The following is a 20126-nucleotide window of genomic DNA, read 5'->3' on the forward strand; positions in this document are numbered from 1 at the left end:
TGGCTATCTCTGCCTCCCAGGTTCAAGAGATTCTCCTGCCTCAGCCTCCTTAGTATCTGGGATTATAGGCATGTGCCACCATGCCCAGCTAATTTTGTATTTTTAGTAGAGATGAGTTTCTCCATGTTCGTCAGGCTGGTCTTGAACTCCTGACCTCAGGTGATCTGCCCACCTCGGCCTCCCAGACTGCTGGGATTATAGGTGTGAGCCACCACACCTGGCCAAGATGAACATTTTAAATCAAATAAAAGAAATTCTCAGATTTTCTCTAGTATGAAATTGCTTCTCAATCTGATAACTGCACTGTGAAGCAAATTACACTCTTGCTAACTTATAAAATCCTCCTTAGGTTTGGGTTCACTATTATTAAGGGTATTTAGAAACTTTCTTAGTACAGGCTTAATTAAATATCTTTCTGTAATTTGACTTTGTTTCATAATGGGAGGTGTTTTGATTCCTTGAATGGTAAAAATCCCATTAAATACAGTGGTTCTCAGGTGTGGATACTGCATTTTTTTCTTATTCATAAGTAACTCTGTGTCTTTTTTGTTTTTGATAGGAATCTGTAGTAAAATATACATTGCAAGCTGTTACACACACAAAACCGAAAGAAAATTTGACTGAACAATACCTACTCTTGCCATATGTTACCTATGAAAGGGATTTTTCTGTTCTATTAAATGTTTAAAGGCTTTCATTGTTTATGACCCACTAAATTGAACTCAGAAATCTCTCTATCCACACTTTGGAAAATATGATTATATCCTGTTGAGTCCTTAAAATGAATGATGATGGAAGAAAATCACAGATCCCTTTACATAAATTACAGGTAAGAAAAAACAATAAGGAAGCCAAGCATAACTTCTTAGGTCTTCCATATCATACACACACAAGCAAAATAAGAAATTACCTAGACCAATATTGTTTACTATGATAAACTAAACAAAAGCCTAGTCACTACTAGCAGAACATAGAACTTTTTTTTTTTTTCTTTTTTTGGAGACAGAGTATGGCTTTGCCACCCAGGCTGGAGTGCAGTGGCTCAGTCTCTCCTTACTGCAACCTCCACCTCTCAGGTTCAAACAGTTCTCCTGCCTTGGCCTTCTGAGTAACTGGGACTACAGGCACACACCACCATGCCCAGCTAATTTTTGTGTCTTTAGTAGAGGCGGAGTTTCACCATGTTGGCGAAGCCGGTCTCGAACTCCTAACCTCAGGTGATCCACCTGCCTCGGCCTCCCAAAGTGTTGGGATTACAGGCGTGGGCCACCACACCTGCTTTTAAAGTTACACAGTTCTCAGTTCAAGTTTTCAATTCACTACTTACCAGTGAGCTACTTAATTTCCCTCAGCCTTAGTTTTCTCATCTGAAAACTGAGAGACATAATAGTACTACCTCATTGGATTACCATGAGGTTATTTGAGAGCACTTGTAAAATATTTAGCACAGTGAAAGCTATCATTAATTGTCTCCTTTTCTAATAAGGGAGGAGCTACTCAGACTATTTGGAGAAGGTCTAAAGGAAGAAGTGGGATGAATAGATAAGGCACCCTGGAGATGCAGGAGAAGGAATGGGGAGGACAAAAGGAGAAAATGGACTAGTTGGGTTACCCTGGAGAATTACTTTGCTTGATTAGGGAATCACTATCAGGATATCAGTCCTACAGGAAACTTGAAGCCTTCTGCCCTGAAGATGGTGCTGAAGATCTTAGGTTTGAGCTCAGGACAGTGGGAAGGCAATGTGGAACCAATAGAAGGGAGTATATATAGGCCAAACCTTCTGATGAGTAGATGAGATCAATTACTGCAGCAGGAATCTTGCAGTAATGGACTGGCAGGGCCCACATTGACAAAGGAAAAAAAAATTGTAAAGGACATTGGAGCAATGCAAGTGAAAAGAGATGACAAGTGTCTGGACTTAGATACTTGACACTGGCAGTGTAAAGAAAGAAATTAGTCTACACATGTTGGTTAGTTCTCACAAAGGATATATACATTAATATTATTTAGGAAGAAGCAGCAACTGATGTTATGAGAAGAGTAAATGATTGAGATAAGTTGAAAATTAAGCTTCCAGCCATACAAAAGTGGAGATTGTTGTAGTGTCAACAGTCTTTGGGAATGAGAAAGTTAGGTTATCAAGAATAGAATGGAGGAAAAATGACCTATTCTGGCTTTACCATGTTCCATATCTAGAAATTCAAGGTCACAGTATCACGTAAGATAATTGATTGTCCAATGGTTAGAACGCTGTCCTTTAACAAAAGCCATTTAACCAGACTAACACATGGGTATACTATATTGGCACTGGATAGATATTCTTAACTGACAGAAACAAAAATAGCAGCACTGTGCCAGCAAAGGAAGGGAGCTCTTTCTTGGAGCTACAGTTTCTCTGTTCTATAAATGGGAGATGAGGGTAAGCATTCTGTAATTACTTCCTCCTTATCGGATTGGCACAGATTTCATCAAGCATGCCAAATTAAAAAACAAAATTCAGAGCAATTCCATATGTCAGAGATGGGGAAAACAATAAAATTAATACTGTTATTTCTAAATCTTTACTAGATATACATTTCAAATATTGATTAGAATAAACATAACAATTAAGAGTCATCCATATTTTTAAAAAATGTTATCTGAATATTTTTTATTCTCATTGTTACATAGCAAGTACATATTTTGGCACTACTTTATCAATTTCAGTTCAGTTCAAGCATCCAACCAATCATTTGGTTGATCAATTCTGATGAGTTAAGGTTCTTATAGTTAGAAGTAATAAAATCTTGTGCTATCTTAAACAAGAAAGGAATTTTATCACTTGGACAACAAGGTGTGTTCCTTTAAATACAAGGGCAGTTCGTCTAGGCAACAGAGCTGGTACTGGGCTGACGCTGGCAACCATTCTCCCTATCTCTTGCCATCTAATGAAAACTTCTCTCTTGACATCTACTTTATTTCTCTGTCTCCAAGTTCTCGGCTTCTTTATTTCTATGGCAGAATATTGCTGCTACACAGCATCCACATTTATAGTTCTACCATCTGAATCACAACTCCAAATTTATTTGGTGAGAATCTGACCGAATAGTATTAGGTGAGTTTTGTGATAGTATAGAGCAGAGCCCCTGAGCACACACTCACACTAAACTACCTGGGTCCAATCCTGCCTCACCCGCAATTAGCTCTACGACTTTGGGCTGATTACTTAATCGCAAACTTCATTTTTCTCATCTGTAAAATTGGAGTCTGTAAGAGAAAGTGCTCCTGACCGAAATCGGCCAGAAGCCCCTCTCATGTTTTATCTAAAGTAAACCTATCTTTAACTGCCAAGCCATGTTTCGTGTTTCTTTCCTCTTTCTGTAACTCTTACAGGAATCATGTTAGTAGTACCTGTAATATTATATCAAAATTAAGTTTAAATTTAAATTAAATCAGTAATTTATGTAAAGCACTTAAGAAAATTAATTCAGTCAATATATGTAAAGCACTGGATACCTAGCACATAGAAAGTAGCATGTGTGTGTTAGTTATTATTCCAAATTGATTCTTTTATTATTTATGAATGGATGAGACAAGTCTCCTGCTCACTGCTGCCTCAACCTCCTGGGATCAGGTGATCCTCTCTCCTTAGCCTTCCAAGTAGCTAGGTGTACAGGTGCATGTCACCATGCCTGGCTAATTTTTAATTTTTGTAGAGATGGGGTTTCACTATGTTGCCCAGGCTGATCTGGAACTCCTGAGCTCAAGTAATCCTCCAACCTCAGCCTCCCAAAGTGCTGGGATTACAAGGGTGAGCTACCACACCTGGCCTGGTTAACAGAAATTTAAAATGATGATTAAGGCCAGGTGCAGTGGCTCACACCTGTAATCCCAGCACTTTGGGAGGCTGAGGCAGGTGGATCACGAAGTCAAGAGATCGAGACCATCTTGGCTAACACGGTGAAACCCCATCTCCACTAAAAATACGAAAAATTAGCCGGGCATGGTGGCGGGTGCCTGTAGTCCCAGCTACTCAGGAGGCTGAGGCAGGAGAATGGCATGAACCTGGGAGGCAGAGCTTGCAGTGAGCCAAGATTGCACCACTGCACTCCAGCCTGGGTGACAGAGTGAGATTCCATCTTAGAAACAATAAAAATAAAATGATGATTAAATTATTAGAGAAACTTATTTATTTATTTATTTGTTGAGACAGAGTTTTTGCTCTTGTTGCCCACGCTGGAGTGCAATGGCATGACCTCTGCTCACTGCAACCTCTGCCTCCCACGTTCAAGCAATTCTCCTGCCTCAGCCTCCTGAGTAGCTGGGATTGCAGGCATGCGCCACCACACCTGACTAATTTTGAAATTTTCGTAGAGACAGAGTTTCTCCATGTTGTTCAGGCTGGTTGGTCTCAACCTCCCAATATCAAGTAGTCTTCCCGCCTCGGCCTCCTAAAGTGCTGGGATTACAGGAGTGAGCCACCGTGCCTAGCAAGAAACCAATATTACATCAAAACTTACCACAGTGCACAAGCTCAACATGAAATCAAATTGTAGTACTCAAACTCATTGCAAGGACTTCAAGCTTATTTACAAACAGGATTTACAGCAAACAAAATAAAACAGTATAGCCCTATAATTATAATGCCCACAATAGGATTTCTAGTAGGCTGAAATATAGAAGCCCTCTTATCCGACACAGTCAGGACTGTAGTTGGTTAATAGAAAAAGTTGGTTCAGGAGAAGAAGGATAAAAAATGCTAAATACTAACCTAAACAGTTGTTTTTACTTAAAACTTCCATTATCAATTTTAAGGCCTTTAATGCTCTTGGTCTGCATCGGAATTCTGAAATCCATATGCCTTCTAGTTTCAGTTTCCTTAAGAGGGGCAGTAAGTTAATAAATGTATGAAGCAGTCTAAGGGCAAATTTGATAGATATTTTCATAACTTTTACATTTTTTCTGGCAGCATTGCCACCATTTAATTCTTTTTTTTTTTTTTTTGGAAACAGGATCTCACTCTGTCTGGAGTGCAAATGGTGCAATCTTGGCTTACTGTAACCTTTGCCTCCCAGGTTCAAGCAATCCTCTTGCCTCAGCCTCCTGATTAGCTGGGATTTCAGGCATGTGCCACCATATCCAGCTAATTTTTGCATTTTTGGTAGAGACGGGATTTCACCGTATTGGCCAAGCTGGTTTGAAACTCCTGACCTCAAGTGATCTGCCCACCTTGGCCTCCCAAAGTGCTGGGATTACAGGCATGAGCCACCATATCTGGCCTCACGCTTTGGTTTTTGTCCATGTTCCATTGACCAAACAAATCAAAAGGCCACTTCCAACATACTGGAAAAGGAAAGTGTACTCCACAATAGGGGTTGTGGGAGGGGAAAGTGAATATTTGCTGAACAATAATCTACCACATATATAATTGACCTAACTGACCCTTCATATGATCACCATGGTTAGGTTAGCTGTGTAAAATATATAAGCACTGTGTTTCTCAATAGCACATTTACATAATATTCACAAAAATTGTACATCCACAGATGCATCATCAAAATATGACATATACTCATTGAAAAATGCAGTAAAATTGAAAATTCAGACTTACCAAACGGTCTTTTACCATTATTAATTTTACTTGGAACTTTACAGTGAATTGGCACTCTTTTTTTCCCCATCCCTTCCAAAGGTAAATAGAAACAGAAATCTCTTGCCAATGTTTCTAGGGTATGCCAACATTGTTATCTCAACCTGATCCATATTTATAGCCCAGGGATTTGCAGAAATTTGGGGGGAGTCATGGATTCCTTTGGCAGTCTGGTTAAGTCCATGGACCCCTTATCAGAAAAAAATATTTTTAAATGCATAAAATAAGATAGGTAAGATTACAAAGGAAATCAGTTGTATTGAAATACACTAAAATAGGCCAGGTGCGGAGGCTCACGCTGTAATCCCAGCACTTTGAGAGGCTGAGGTGGGCAGATCACTTGAGGTCAGGAGTTCGAGACTAGCCTGCCAGCATAGCGAAACCCCGTCTCTACCAAAAAAATACAAAAATTAGCTGGGCGTGATGGCATGCACCTGTAATTCCAGCTACTTGGGAGGCTGAGGCAAGGGAATTGCTTGAACCTGGGAGGCAGAGGTTGCAGCGAGCTGAGATCACGCCACTGCACTTCAGCTCTGGGGGACAGAGCGAGACTTCATCTCAAAAGAAAAAAAAATACAATTACAAAAACAGATAGAAATCAGATTTATGATACAGTAATAAGAACTTCTTTATTAAACACATTAAATAGCAAGAAATGGTAGTGAGGCTAATATAATTGCAAAATAATTTTGAGATATATGTAATACATATAATGTGAATGAAAAATCTGTGATATCGGTGGTAGAATCACAAATAACACAGTGGATTATTGGCTACATTTATAATAGAAGGAACTGATAAATTTCAGTTAGAGGTTCAGGAAAATAAAGGTTTTTTTTCAATCTAAGTTCAATTCAATGAATTCCCTCCACATACCCCTAATATAACCTTTATCTGATACTGACTGAGACACAAAGATTTTTACAAGTCTTTTCTTTCCTTACTGCAGACTAGGAGAAATCTTGATTGTGCCTTCCACTTTCTCTCTTCCTCTTAATGGTATAGAAAATTACTTTTGTGATTATTTAATGAATCTCTCAGTAACCTATAACTTCCCTATGTCTGTTGTTTTTTATTTTGGAAACAGAATCTCACTCTGTCACCCAGGCTGGAGTTCAAGTGATTCTCATGCCTCAGCCTCCCAAGTAACTGGGATTACAAGTGCGCACCACCACGCCCAGCTAATTTTTGTATTTTTTTAATAGAGATGAGGTTTCCCTATGTTGGCCAGACTAGTCTCAAACTCCTGACCTCAAGTGATCCACCCACCTGGCCTCCCAAAGTGCTGGAATTACAGTCGTGAGCCAGCATGCCCGGCCAGCTATTTCTGTTTTTACTGTTGTATTTCAAGCCCAGCATTGTGCCTACGGGAATTATACACACTCTGTACATATTTAATATATTGGGGGAAGATGAAATCCCACATAGTTATAAGCATAACCTTCAGTATGTTTGTGACAATTAAATACATTCATGTGTGTATATGTATACGATACGGAATTTATTTTTAAATCTTTTTATCCTTAGATCCATATACTAAGTTCTTATGATGATGGAATCAGGTTAGAGTCTAGCTGAGTACTTAGTTAGCTCTTTTGTTTTCTTTTTTAAAATTTTTGTTTTATTTTTTAATTTTAATTTTAATTTTTTTTGAGACAGAGTCTTGCTCTGTCACTCAGGCTGGAGTGCAGTGGCATGATCTTGGCTCACTACAAGCTCCACCTCCTGGGTTCAAGTCATTCTCCTGCCTCAGACTCCTGGGTAGTTGGGATTACAGATGCCCACCACCACACCCGGCTAATTTTTGTATTTTTAGTAGAGACATGGTTTCACCATATTGGCCAGACTAGTCTCGAACTCTTGACCTTGTGATCCGTCCGCCTCAGCCTCCAAAAGTTCTGGGATTACAGGCGTGAGCCACCACGTCCAACCCTGTTTTATTTTTATTTGAGACAGGGTCTCTCTGTTACCCAGTCTGGACTACAGTGGCATGATAATGGCTCACTGCAGCCTCAAACTCCTGGGCTCAAATGATCCTCCTGCCTCAGCCTCCCAAGTAGTTGGGATTACAGGTGCATGCCACCACACCTGGCTAATTTTTTTGTGTGTTTTGTAGAGATGGGGCGGCGGGGGGGGCGTCACATTGTTGCTCAGATTGGTCTTGAACTTCTGGCTTCAAGCAATCCTCCCATCTCAGCCTCCCATAATGCTGGGGTTACAGGCATGAACCACAGTGACCAGCCTTTCTGTTCTTTTTTGAGATAGTCTCTCTTACTCTGTCACCCAGGCTGGAGTACAGTGGTGCAATCACGGCTCACTGTGGCCTCAAATGCTTGAGCCCAAGTGATTCTCCCTCTTCAGCCTCCCAAGTAGCTAGAACTGCAGGCGTACACCACCATGCCCAGCTATTTTTTTCCTTTTCTTTTTCTTTTTCTTTTTGTAAAGAGGGAGCCTCACTAAGTTGTTTTGGCTGATTTTAAACTGCTGGGCTCAAGTGATCCTCCTGCCTTGATTTTCCAAAGTGCTGGGATTACAGGTGTGAGCCACCACTCCCAGCCTTAATTAGCTCTTAACTGTTTCAAAAAACAAAAAACAATGCAGTGATTATTTCTGTTATACCTTTATTTAGTGGTTCACTTAACCATGTATACCTCCTATGTGCATAGCACTGTGTTAAGCTTTGAGACATCGTCAAAGAGATAACAGTCCAGTTTGAGAGACAGCCATGTAAACAGCCATGCATGAGTCAGTGATGTGAGCACTGTTAGAAATGTGTAGGTGCTGTTTCTCCTATATGCTCCTGTCATACCTTGCACCCTGTGCACTCACTGAAAAGGGATATTCTATCTGCTTTTCTGAGTTGTACACTGAAGTTCATTTTCCTTGTGGGTTGTTTTATTTCTTCTCTCTCTCTCCCTACCATAGTACCTGGCACATAGTGTTAGCAGCCAGTAAGGTTCTAATTATTGAATAAAGGAATGGTGGAGATAATTAGAGATATTTTCATAAAGATGTTTTAAAGTACAGGTTTTGATTTTTAAACTCTTACAATTTTACTTTATCAATAATACATGCACACAGTATCAAAATTTCAACAAATATGAAATGATATCCAGTGAAGCTACCTAACTATTCCTGTTTTCCTAGCAGTTTTAGTAGTTTTTTTTAGAAGTATCCTTCTATAAATATTTTTATACATGCAAGCAAATTTATATGTGTTCTCTTTTTACAGAGCTTTTGGTGTCCCTTTTATGTTCTGTACTTTGCTTTTCTCACTTAACAGTATGTGTTGATTTTTCTCTGTCAGTTCACAAAGGGTGTCCTTGTTCATTTGAAAGCTGCATAGTATTTCACTGTATAGATTTTTTTTTTTTTTTTTTGAGACGGAGTCTCGCTCTGTCTTCCAGGCTGGAGTGCAGTGGCCGGATCTCAGCTCACTGCAAGCTCCGCCTCCCGGGTCCACGCCATTCTCCTGCCTCAGCCTCCCGAGTAGCTGGGACTACAGGCGCCGCCACCTCACCCGGCTAGTTTTTTTTGTATTTTTTAGTAGAGACGGGGTTTCACTGTGTTAGCCAGGATGGTCTCGATCTCCTGACCTCATGATCCACCCGTCTCGGCCTCCCAAAGTGCTGGGATTACAGGCTTGAGCCACCGCGCCCGGCCCACTGTATAGATTTCTATAATATATGTAACCAACTCCCTCCCACTCTGTGAGTGTGTAGGTTGTTTTAAATATTTTGCTCCTACAATACTGCGGTGAATAATCTGATACAACATTTCACAAAAGTGTGTGAGTATATCTGTAGATTAAATTCCTAGGAGTGGAACTGCTGGGTTGAAGGATACATTCATTTGTAATTTTGATAGATAAAGCCAAATTGTTTTCCTTAAAGGTTATATTAGTTAATATACCCATCAGCAGTGTATACCTGTGCCTGTTTAAAGGTGGAAACTTTTGAACAGGATTCTAAGAAAAAATAGGAATTTATCGGGTTGTCAGGGGACGGAAAAGATGTTCCAGGCAGAAGGAATAGCACTTTAAGAGGCACAGGATAGAAAGGTGGCACAAGAGGAACTTTAACTTGTTCCATCTGGCTAAAATGTGGGGGGTAGGCCAGGAAATAGAGAGTGGAAGTTGATCATGATAGGTTTTGTATGTAATGCTGAGTAACTGATATTTTAAATTCTATAAATGAAGGTTTTGAGTCGGAAAATCATATAATAAGGTTGATTAATGAATTTTATTAAAAGAATAGCTATTTGTGTGTATTTATTTAAATTGACGTTTGCCAAAAAGGTGTAGTCCCTAAAGATTTGTCTTGCTTTTTTTGTTTATTTGGAGACAGGGTCTCTGTTGTTCAGGCTCGTGTGCAGTGATGATCATAGCTTACTGCAGCCTCGAAATTCCAGGTTCAAGCGATTCTCCCACCTCAGCCTCCCAAGTAGCTGATACTACAGGCACATGCCACCATGCCTGGCTAATTTTTAAAACATTTTTTGTAGAGACAGGGTCTTGCTGTGTTGTTCAGGCTGGTCTTGAACTCCTGGCTTCAAGCAGTCCTCCAGCTTCAGACTCCCAAAGTACTGGGATTATAGATGTGAGCCACCATGCTCAGACTTTTCTTGGATTTAAATGAGCTTTTCTTTTTACTAAGGATTCAAATAATATGTTGACTGTAGAAAATTTTGAAAACATATATAAATAAAAACTGAAACACAGAAAGAAAATACAGAAGTTACTCATAAATTTACTACTCTGAGGTAATCTCCCTATCCAAATAATTCCTATTGTCTATAAAACAATAAAAGAAAACCAATATATGTGTTAGGTGGGTTAGAAAATACAAAGTCGCCCACAGTCCGGGTGGGCACGGTGGCCGCGGCGGTAGCCTCTGCGACTACATCTCTAACCGGCCCGGAGCCCGCGGCTTCCCTGGATCCCGCAAGCATCTCGCATGGTGGCTCTGGCTGGCTCCAGTACTCGGTCGGGCCGGATGACCAGACGCCTTTAGCTACCCACTGCCCTCTTCCGCCTGGGCTCAGCCCACCCGCGGGCGACTCACCCCGGGACACAGCACACTTCTCAAGTGGGTCCCATTTTTAGCCACGAGTGCTGAAAAGTCTAGAGGGAAGGAACCAGGTAGAGAGTCAGAGGGAGAAATTAGTTTCTATTTCCAGCTCCACCACTGTAACCCCTGGTTGAAGAAATATGAATATCAACACGAAATTGTTCATCAGTGTTATTTGTGCCAGCCTTTTCACCTTCCAGCTTCTTTTCTACTTTGTAAGTTACTGGTTTTCACGAAAGTTTCTCCAAGTTTCAATAGTCTCAGCTTTGAAAAGAAGATTGGATGGAACTCAAGGGTAGTATTTACATGCCGTTCTTTGGTGGTTGGTGTTCTTGGCCTGTACATTTTATTATTTGATGAGGCTACTAAAGCTGATCCACTTTGGGATGGTCCGTCACTTGCAAAAGTGAATATTGCTATTGCTTCAGGCTACCTCATTTCTTTTTTTCTTTTTTTTTTTTTGTGATGGAGTTTTGCTCTTGTCACCCAGGCTGGAGTGCAAGGGCGCCATCATGACTCACTGCAACCTCCGCCTCCCAGGTTCAAGCAATTCTTCTGTCTCAGCCTCTCCAGTAGCTGGGATTACAGGCGCCCGCCACCTCACCCAGCTATTTTTTTTTTTTTTTTTTTTTTTGTATTTTTAGTAGAGACGGGGTTTCACCACGTTGGCCTGGCTGGTCTGAACTCCTGACCTCAGGTGATCTGCCCGCCTTGGCCTCCCAAAGTGCTGGGATTACAGGCATGAGCCAACACAGCCAGCCAGGCTACCTCATTTCTGATTTGTCCATTATCATTTTGTATTGGAAAGTGATTGGTGACAAATTTTTTATAATACATCATTATGTGGCCCTGTATGTGTACTACTTTATACTGATATTAGTGAATTCTAATTTGGCATAATTTCTTCAAGAATCAGATATATTGAAACATCTCTCCAGATCACCCATTTGGAATCACAATATAAATAATTATAAATGTTTTAAAAACTTCTTCCGTTCTCTCGGCCCCTGAAATCACAGGCTTAGCAAATGGCTGGCTCTGTGTGGATTGGCAAGCTGAATGTTTAATTATGTGGGGTGAATATTATTTTCTCTTTGAACTTTTATGCCTTTAAAATAAAAATATATATATAAAAAATAGGAAATACAAAGTGGTTTCCAAAGACAATCACTTGTTAAGAAATTCTTGTGATTCCTTCTAGGAAGAGAGAAAAAAACAAAAGTGATGCATATACCTGCATAAATTACAGCATAATTGTTAACGTAGAGCTATACAACAAAGATCTCTTAAATAGATGAATGTCTTTTAAAGACAGAAAGAACTGTTTTATTTTCTTTAAGGGCTTCACTACAAGCCTTTTAGATAGATTCAAATCACATGTGCTACTTTCCCTCTTTGTAACACTTCACTAGCAGGTACTTCCTAATCAGGATCTCAACAACTATCAGCCACATAGAATACTTGGAAGGAGGGTAACTTTTCATACTCGAAAGCCCTCTTCTGGAAGAATCCTAATATTATTAATAGCAAGTCTTCTACTTGTAGGAACAGTTTGTGACAAATCCTTCCCAGACTATTCTTTGAGTATACGAGTTAATATTTCCAAGTCACTGCTACTCTGAGCACATGCATCCTGCTGCTAGGGAAATACATTAAGGTACCTTCAAAACTTTTTTTCCTCCGTAATTACATCCTAAGATTACACTGGAGGGAGGGCCAGGGTGGAGGGAAGGTGCATTTACTGAGCTATCTATCAAAGTCCACCAAGCTAATAGATTGTGACCACAATTTTGATGATTTGGGATTCCATATCTGCAAGGCAGTGTTAAAACTACACAATATGTGATAAATGATAGAATCAGGATAATTCCTCTAAATAGTTAACATTTAACTGGAAGCTCTACAGTGCTCTCCAACCTAACACATTAATTTATTCCTTCATGTAAAAGGATCATTTTTATTGCTGCTGCCTGAAAGGTACAAATTGCTTGGGTGTAGGCTGCTCAACTTCCTTCTTACTAAAGAGGCAGGAAATATATCTTCCATTTAAAGTGTTAATGGCATCTGTAAATGTGTAGTCCAATTTGTTATTGACTTGAACTCCAAAGATTTGAGAAACAAGGTTTAACTTTAGCACTCAAGATTGTTACACAAGAATTAAATGTTTTCAATGACTTCCTTTTGTGGTGTTGGGAAGGGTGCAAAAAGGAAAGAGAAGGCTGGAAAATAAATATATTTTATCTAAGAGGGCATGACTGAGTTGGCTAAGCTCTCAATTTCATTTTTCTGTTAGGAATGACTTTCACCTATTATGTTAGAATGTGTGCTCACATTTCCTGTTGTGGATCAAAATGGAGCTTGAAGTGCTACTTTTGGTGCAGGAGAGGACTGTTGAGACCAGAACCAAGTTGGGTTTTTTGTTGTTTTTGTTTGTTTTGTTTTGTGTGTGTGTTTTTGAGACAGAGTCTTGCTCTGTTGCCCAGGCTGTAGTGCAGTGACATGATCTAGACTCACTGCCACCTCCGCCTCCCAGGTTCAAGTCATTCTCTTCCCTCAGCCTCCCGAGTAGCTGAGATTACAGGTGCTAACCACCATGCCCAGATAATTTTTGTATTTTTAGTAGAGACAAGATTTCACCATGTTGGCCACACTGTTCTCAAACTCCTGAACTCAAGTCATCTGCCCACCTCGGCCTCTTAGAGTGCCGGGATTACAGGCGTGAACCACTGCGCCTGGCCCCAAGTTGTTTAACAGACACCTGCCAAAAGACAAGGACTTCCGCTGAACCCTTATCAGGTCAAAACATGGTAGATATTCTACTAAAATTGGTCAAATAAGTAAATGGACTAAGTGAATGAAAATTGGTCAAATAAGTAAATGGAATAAGTGAATGAAAATTATTCATTCTTTCAAGTTTGTTTAGAGAAAATAATGGAAACCGTTCAACTTGAGAATAAAGGGTTTAAAATATGTATAAGCTATACAAATTTGAAGTGCTATTAGTATCCCACTATTAAGTGCCACTTGTTACATTCCCCTAAATAATCTAGAAGGGGCAAGCAAAGAAAAACAATGTAAGACAAAAGTAATAATTCCACCCAGGGTGAAATGGCATTCAGCCTACTCTAATTCTTTAATCTATGTTGTAGTTGCTTATGTATTAAACATGTACGAAAACTATATGAAATCGTTATTAATTCATACTGAAATGTTCACTTGCTTCTGATCTATTTAAGCCAAGCCAGTAGATGTCAACCTGTTTCTGACCTCAGGAGCCTGGGCCCACCTATGCTAACATAAAAGCCATGATGACTGTGGCAACAGTGTTGCTGACATTATACTGACCATATTGCTGTAAATGTCTCCATGGCACATCTGCTTCTGCAGATTCAGTCTTACTCTGCTTTTAGAGACTTTCCCATAAATGCTAAAATGTACTTGCCTGTTAGTGTTTGATACTCTTCAAAGGGAGAGAATTGGCCTGGCATGGTGGCTCACACCTGTAATCCCAGCACTTTGGGAGGCTGAGGCAGGCAGATCACCTGAGGTAAGAAATTTAAGACCAGTCTGGCCAACATAGTGAAACCCCATCTCTAGTAAAAATTAGCCAGTTTGGTTGCAGGCACCTGTAATCCCAGCTACTCGGGAGGCTAAGGCAGGAGAATCTCTTGAACCCAGGAAGCAGAGGTTGCAGTGAGCTGAGATCGCATCACTGGACTCCAGCCTGGATGACAGAGTAAGACCCCATCTCAAAAAAAAAAAAAAAAAAAAAAAAGGAAATAATTAATTTCATTTCTTGGTTCTCACTGACTTCAATGAGGAGACTTGGAATAGGAAAAGAAAATTAGTGTATGAACAAGTTGAGATGAAACAGAACTGACATAAGAGGAACATAAAAGGCAGAATCCATAAATCTTGCAGTGTGATAGGCTAGGTTTCATCTTAATAGCACTAATACAGACACAAAATAAAAAGACAGTTTGATGATGTAAGTACAGTTTTTCAGGCCTGTCTTACAGGTGTTAAATCTGAAGCACAGATTAAGTTACTTGTTCAAGGTCACAGTGCTGGAAAATGGTAAAGTCAGGATTTGAGCACAGGCTTTTGGCTCTAGGGCTGTGCTCTTAATCATTATTCCAAATGCATGGCATTTGTTCTTTGTACTCCCTCATTAGATGTTACAGACAATATTCCTTTGATTATATATCCCTTTGATGATCAGAATCTGAACTTTTCTAAACTTTTGCAGTTTCTTAGGAAGGTGATAATTTAGACGTCAAATCTATAATTAGAGTTTCTTTTATTATTGGAGCATGGATTTTGAAGGTGAATGATTAACAGTGATTGACATTGTTATCAGATTTTTATTTACTTTCTTTTAGATGTTTGGATAATAAAGTAATCATGCTTGTCTGAATAACAGCAGTTCTCTGTTGGGCTTTGTGCTTTATACATGGAAAGGGAGCCTTGGTCTATTGCAAGGATACTAAACAGTGACTGTATAGTATAGCATGTTAACAATGTTTTAATAAATATTTTTAGCAATTATGAGCTAATTTAAGCCTTTTTAAAATGGAATATTTATTATTTACTTTGTGCCTAGTAATGTGTTACTGCTAAGACTAAATAAAAGAGCAAAGCAAATGCCATTCCTGCCTTCACAGCACTTACAGTCTAGCAGGCAACATCGATATTAAACACGTACTCAAAAAAAGGGTTGGAGTTTTGTAAAGAGAGGGAGTGCTGAATCCTCTGGGAACATCCTCTGATCTCATCTAAATTTGAAGCCCTGGGTTCTTGGGGAACATATAGCAAGAACTAATCCAAGTTAGGGGTCAGAGAAGAAGTGAAGAATGAGTAGGATTTAATCAGCTGAAGAGAATGAGGCTATGGGGAAGAGTGTTCTAGGAAGAAGAGAAATACATTCAGCCTTAGAAATGTGCATCAAAGAACTTAAACTGCAGAGACTTTGGGGAGAAAACAAACAAACAAACCAAACACACACAAAAAAACTCTTAAAGAAATTAAATAAATGGATCATAGAGTACAAGAGCTCAGGAGGGGCTTGAAATTAGGCTGGAGAAGACGTTAGGAACTAAATTACGAAGAACCCTGCTATTTATGATAAGGAATTGGGCTTTATGCAAAGGGCAGTGGAAAACTGTTCAAAAGATTTTTAGCAGGGCCTTCATTAATTTCGTGGCTCTATCAAAAACATTAGGCCAATTATTTAAACTTGGGCAATTCATTTGATCTTCCTAGTTCTAAATTTTCTCATTTTTAGAGTAGGGGACTTGGATTAGCCCTTTCAGATCAAAGATCCCTAATGTGAGTTTATGCACCCTGAGAGTATCATGTCTAGAAAGAAGTAACAGTGTCCTCATCCATCCTGCTCTCTATTCTTTTCCTTTTCCTTTCAGATTTCAATATCAATTTTGTCATGAGGCATATTTTAGTCAGTATTTTGGAGAAGGTATTCTGATGACTCCTATGTATGTTTTTTTGAAATAAAATTCATTTTATCATTATAAAGGTAATATAGAAAAAATGTTTAAGCATAGAAAATGAACAAGAAAGCAGTCATAATCATGGATGTCATGATACTGAAACCCTTGGGATATAGCTAGACTGGAAGTCAGGCTGGTAAAGCAAATCCCATGAGAGGAGAGAGCACTTACTGGGAGAGGGGAATGTTTGGGGGGTAGAATAATCTTCAGATTCCTGAAGGACTATAGTGCAGAAGTTGGAATACAAGACAGAATTGTGGTTAATGAGTAGAAGCTACTAGAGATACAGATTTTAACTCAATTGGGGAAAAACAAAACTAGCAGTTAGGACTGTCCACCAGAAAATTAGTGAATTCCTCTGAATGCCCATAGGTATTCCAGTAAATTACTACATGTACTCGAAGGTTGCCAGTAGAAGGTGTTCAGGTTCTTGGCATCTCATACAAAGAATTAGACAAAGTGCATACACAACGTGAGGAAAGCGAAAGCATGGATTTACTGAGAACAAAAATACACTCCACAGTGTGGGAGCGGGCCTGAGCATAAGAGCCCTGCTTACAGAATTTTCTGGAGTTTCAATACTCCAGAGGTTTCTCATTGGTTACTTGGCGTATATTCTATATAAATGAAGAGAATAGAGTCACAGAGTCATTTACTCAGACTGCGCCCTATTTTAAATGGAGACGATGTTACTTGGTGTGTGTGATCTAGGTAAATGGAAAGGATGGATGTGAAGCTACGAAGTGTAAATGGAGAGGATGTTACTTGGTGTGTGTGGTCTATGTAAATGGAGAGGATGGATGTGAAGTTACAAAGTGTAAATGTTTGGAGAGGATGAAGTGAAGTTACAAAGCCATTCACATTCCTGTCATTGCTCAAGTGCTTTCACTTGATTTAGTTGTAGGAAATCAGTGTGGATTGGCCTATGTTCCCTGCCTCCAGGCCCTATTTTCCTGCCTCAGCCTCCTGAGTAGCTGGGATTACAAGTGTGAGCCACTACACCTGGCTAAAGGTTTCACCAAGTTGGCCAGGCTAGTCTTGTACTCCTGGCCTCAAGTGATCCACCTGCCTTGGCCTCCCAAAGTGCTGGTGTTACAGGTGTGAGCCACTGTGGCCAGCCTGAATTTGAATGTTGACCTGTCTTGCTAGGTTGGCAAAGTTCTCCTGGGTGATATCCTGAAGTATGTTTTCCAATTTGGTTATTTTCTCCCCATCTCTTTCAGGTACCCCAGTCAGTCATAGATTTGTTCTCTTTACATAATCCCATATTTCTTGGAGGTTTTGTTCATTCCTTTTTTATTCTTTTTTCTCTGTTCTTATTTGTCTGTCTTATTTCTGAAAGATAGTCTTCAGGCTCTTCAATTCTTTCCTCCCCTTGGTCTCTTCTGCTATTGATACTTGTGATTGCATTGTGAAGTTCTCATGTTGTGTTTTACAGCTCCATTAGTTAGTTATGTTCCTCTCTAACCTGGCTGTTCTGGCTATCAGCTCCTGTATTGTTTTATCATGATTCTTAGCTTCGTTGCATTGGCTTATGTATTAATTCGTTCTCACACTGCTAATAAAGACATACTCGAGACTGGATAATTAATAAAGAAGTTTAATGGACTCACAGTTCAGAATGGCTGGGGAGGCCTCAGGAAACTTACAATCATGGCAGAAGGGGAAGCAGACCCGTTCTTCTTCACATGATAGTAGGGGAGAGAATGAGTGCCCAGTAAAGGGGGAAGCCCCCCTTATAAAACTATCAGATATCATGAGAACTGTCCATCATGACAACAGGATGAGGGAAACTGCCCCCATGATTCAGTTATCTCCACCTGATCCCTCCCATGACACCTGGGGATTATGGGAACTATAATTCAAGATGAGATTTGGGTGGGGACACAGCCAAACCATATCAGGTTACAACATGCTCCTTTAGCTTAGTGAAGTTCATTACTACCCACCTTTTGAAGCCTACTTCTGTCATTTCAGCCATCTCAGCCTCAGACTAGTTCTGTGTTCTTGCTGGAGAAGTGTTAACGGTCATTTGGAAGAGAACAGACACTCTGACTTTTTGAGGTTTTAGCATTTTTGCATTGATTCTTTCTCATCTTTGTGGGTTTATCTACCTTTGATCTTTGAGGTTGCTGACCTTTGAGTGAGGTTTTTGTGGGGTTTTGTTGATCTTGTTGTAGTTTTCGGTTTGTTTTTCTTTTAACAATCAGGCCACTCTATCGTTGGACTGCTGTGGTTTGCTGGGGTCCAATCCAGACCCTAGTTGCCTCAGTTTTTCCTGTACCTGGAGGTATCACCAGTGTAGGCTGCAAAAAAGCAAAGGTGGCAGCCAGCTCCTTCCTCTGGAAGCTCCATCTTAGGGGAAACTGACCTTTTGCCAGCCCACCCCCACCTGTAGGAGGTGTCTGAAGACCCACATTGGGAATTGTCACCCAGTCAGGAGGAACAGGATCAGGGACCCACCCAAAGAAGCAGTCTGGCTGCTTTTTGGTAGAGCAGGTATGCTGTGTTGGAGGAGGTCCCTTCCTTGTTTGGACCACCTATATTCTCCGCAGCTAACGGACTAGAGCAACTGACTTGACTGAACTGTAGAGATGGTGGCTGCCCCTCCCCCCAGGAATTCAGAGCTCTCTCTGATGGACTCTAACCCACTGCCATTGGCTGACTGGGATTCCAGGCCAGTCGGTCTTAACTTGTGAGGTGCTGTGGAAGTGGGGCCCACAAAACACCGCTGCTTGACTCCCTGGATTCAGCTCCCTTCCTAGGGATATATACAGATGGATTTTCCACCTGTCTGGGAATCCTGGGGCTGGAGTGTTTAAAACTCTTGGGACTCTGCATGTACCTGAGTGGCTACTGTGCCGTGACTCCACACAGCTCTGTGTATCAAACCCAAGGCCCTGGTGGCATGGTCTCATGAGGAGACTCCTGATCAGTGAGTTACAAAGATCTGTGGGAGAAGTGTGGTTTCCTAGGTGGGGTTGCACAATCACTGTTTCCCTTGGCTGGGGGTGGAGGTTCTTTTGGCTTCATGCCACTTCTGGGTGGGCCGTCGCTGCCACTTCTGGGTGGGCTGTCGCTGCCCTGCCTGCCCCACCCTGCTTTTCTTTGTTCTCTCTGGGTCAGGTTGTTTGCCTAGTTAGTCCCAGTGTAACCACCTGGATATTTCAGTGCTGAATTCACGCATCCCTTTTCATTCCTCTCCATGAGTGTAATGGATCAGAGCTGTGTCTAATCGGCCATCTTGGATTGATCTCTGAGACTAATTTGTGGTTTTTTTTTTTTTTTTTTTGAGACAGAGTCTCGCTCTGTCGCCCAGGCTGGAGTGCAGTGGCGCAATCTCAGCTCACTGCAAGCTCCTCCTCCCAGGTTCACGCCATTCTTCTGCGTCAGCCTCCCGAGTAGCTGGGCCTATAGGCGCCCGCCACCACGCCTGCCTTATATTTTGTATTTTTAGTAGAGACAAGGTTTCACCGTATTAGCCAGGATGGTCTCGATTTCCTGACCTCATGATCCACCCGCCTCGGCCTCCCAAAGTGCTGGGATTACAGGCGTGAGCCACTGCGCCCGGCCTTCTGAAACTAAAGGTGAGGAAACTTATGGGAAGTTAAGGAAACTGGCTAAGACATCAGGACTCAGTGACAAAACTGGGATTTATATTATAAATTCCAGTCTCTGATTCCAGCAGCTGTAAATTTTTTTCCATTGTATGCATCTTCTAAAATTCTCTTGTATATTAGAGTTATAGAGGCAACAGAACAATTCTTGTTTCCTGGAGAGTTTGGGAAACTACCTAGAATTCCAAGACACACAAGTACTGTAAGTGTAAATATCCTTCCAAAGGCATTTGCCTTCACCTGGGTGCCTAAAGCTTCAATGCCCAGTTATGCCATAGAAATACAGATCATTCTGTAGTTGGA

General features: G+C 40.6%; 1 protein-coding gene across 16 annotated transcripts in view; it reads left to right on the forward strand.

Annotated features, from left to right (window-relative positions):
- The window catches only part of LOC105484451 (RAB GTPase activating protein 1 like), a 796528-nt gene that overhangs the window by 676092 nt on the left and 100310 nt on the right, over positions 1-20126 (forward strand). The window contains exon 1 of one of the 16 annotated variants that reach the window (XM_071069724.1): positions 14490-19141. The exons of the other annotated variants lie outside the window; for them this stretch is intronic. The gene's annotated coding sequence lies outside the window, so the exon portion shown is untranslated. Of the gene's footprint in view, positions 1-14489; positions 19142-20126 lie in introns of those variants that run through there. 16 annotated transcript variants of the gene reach the window in all.

Source organism: Macaca nemestrina, chromosome 1 (genome assembly GCF_043159975.1).
Source record: "Macaca nemestrina isolate mMacNem1 chromosome 1, mMacNem.hap1, whole genome shotgun sequence".
In the NCBI taxonomy this organism is placed as follows: domain Eukaryota; kingdom Metazoa; phylum Chordata; class Mammalia; order Primates; family Cercopithecidae; genus Macaca; species Macaca nemestrina.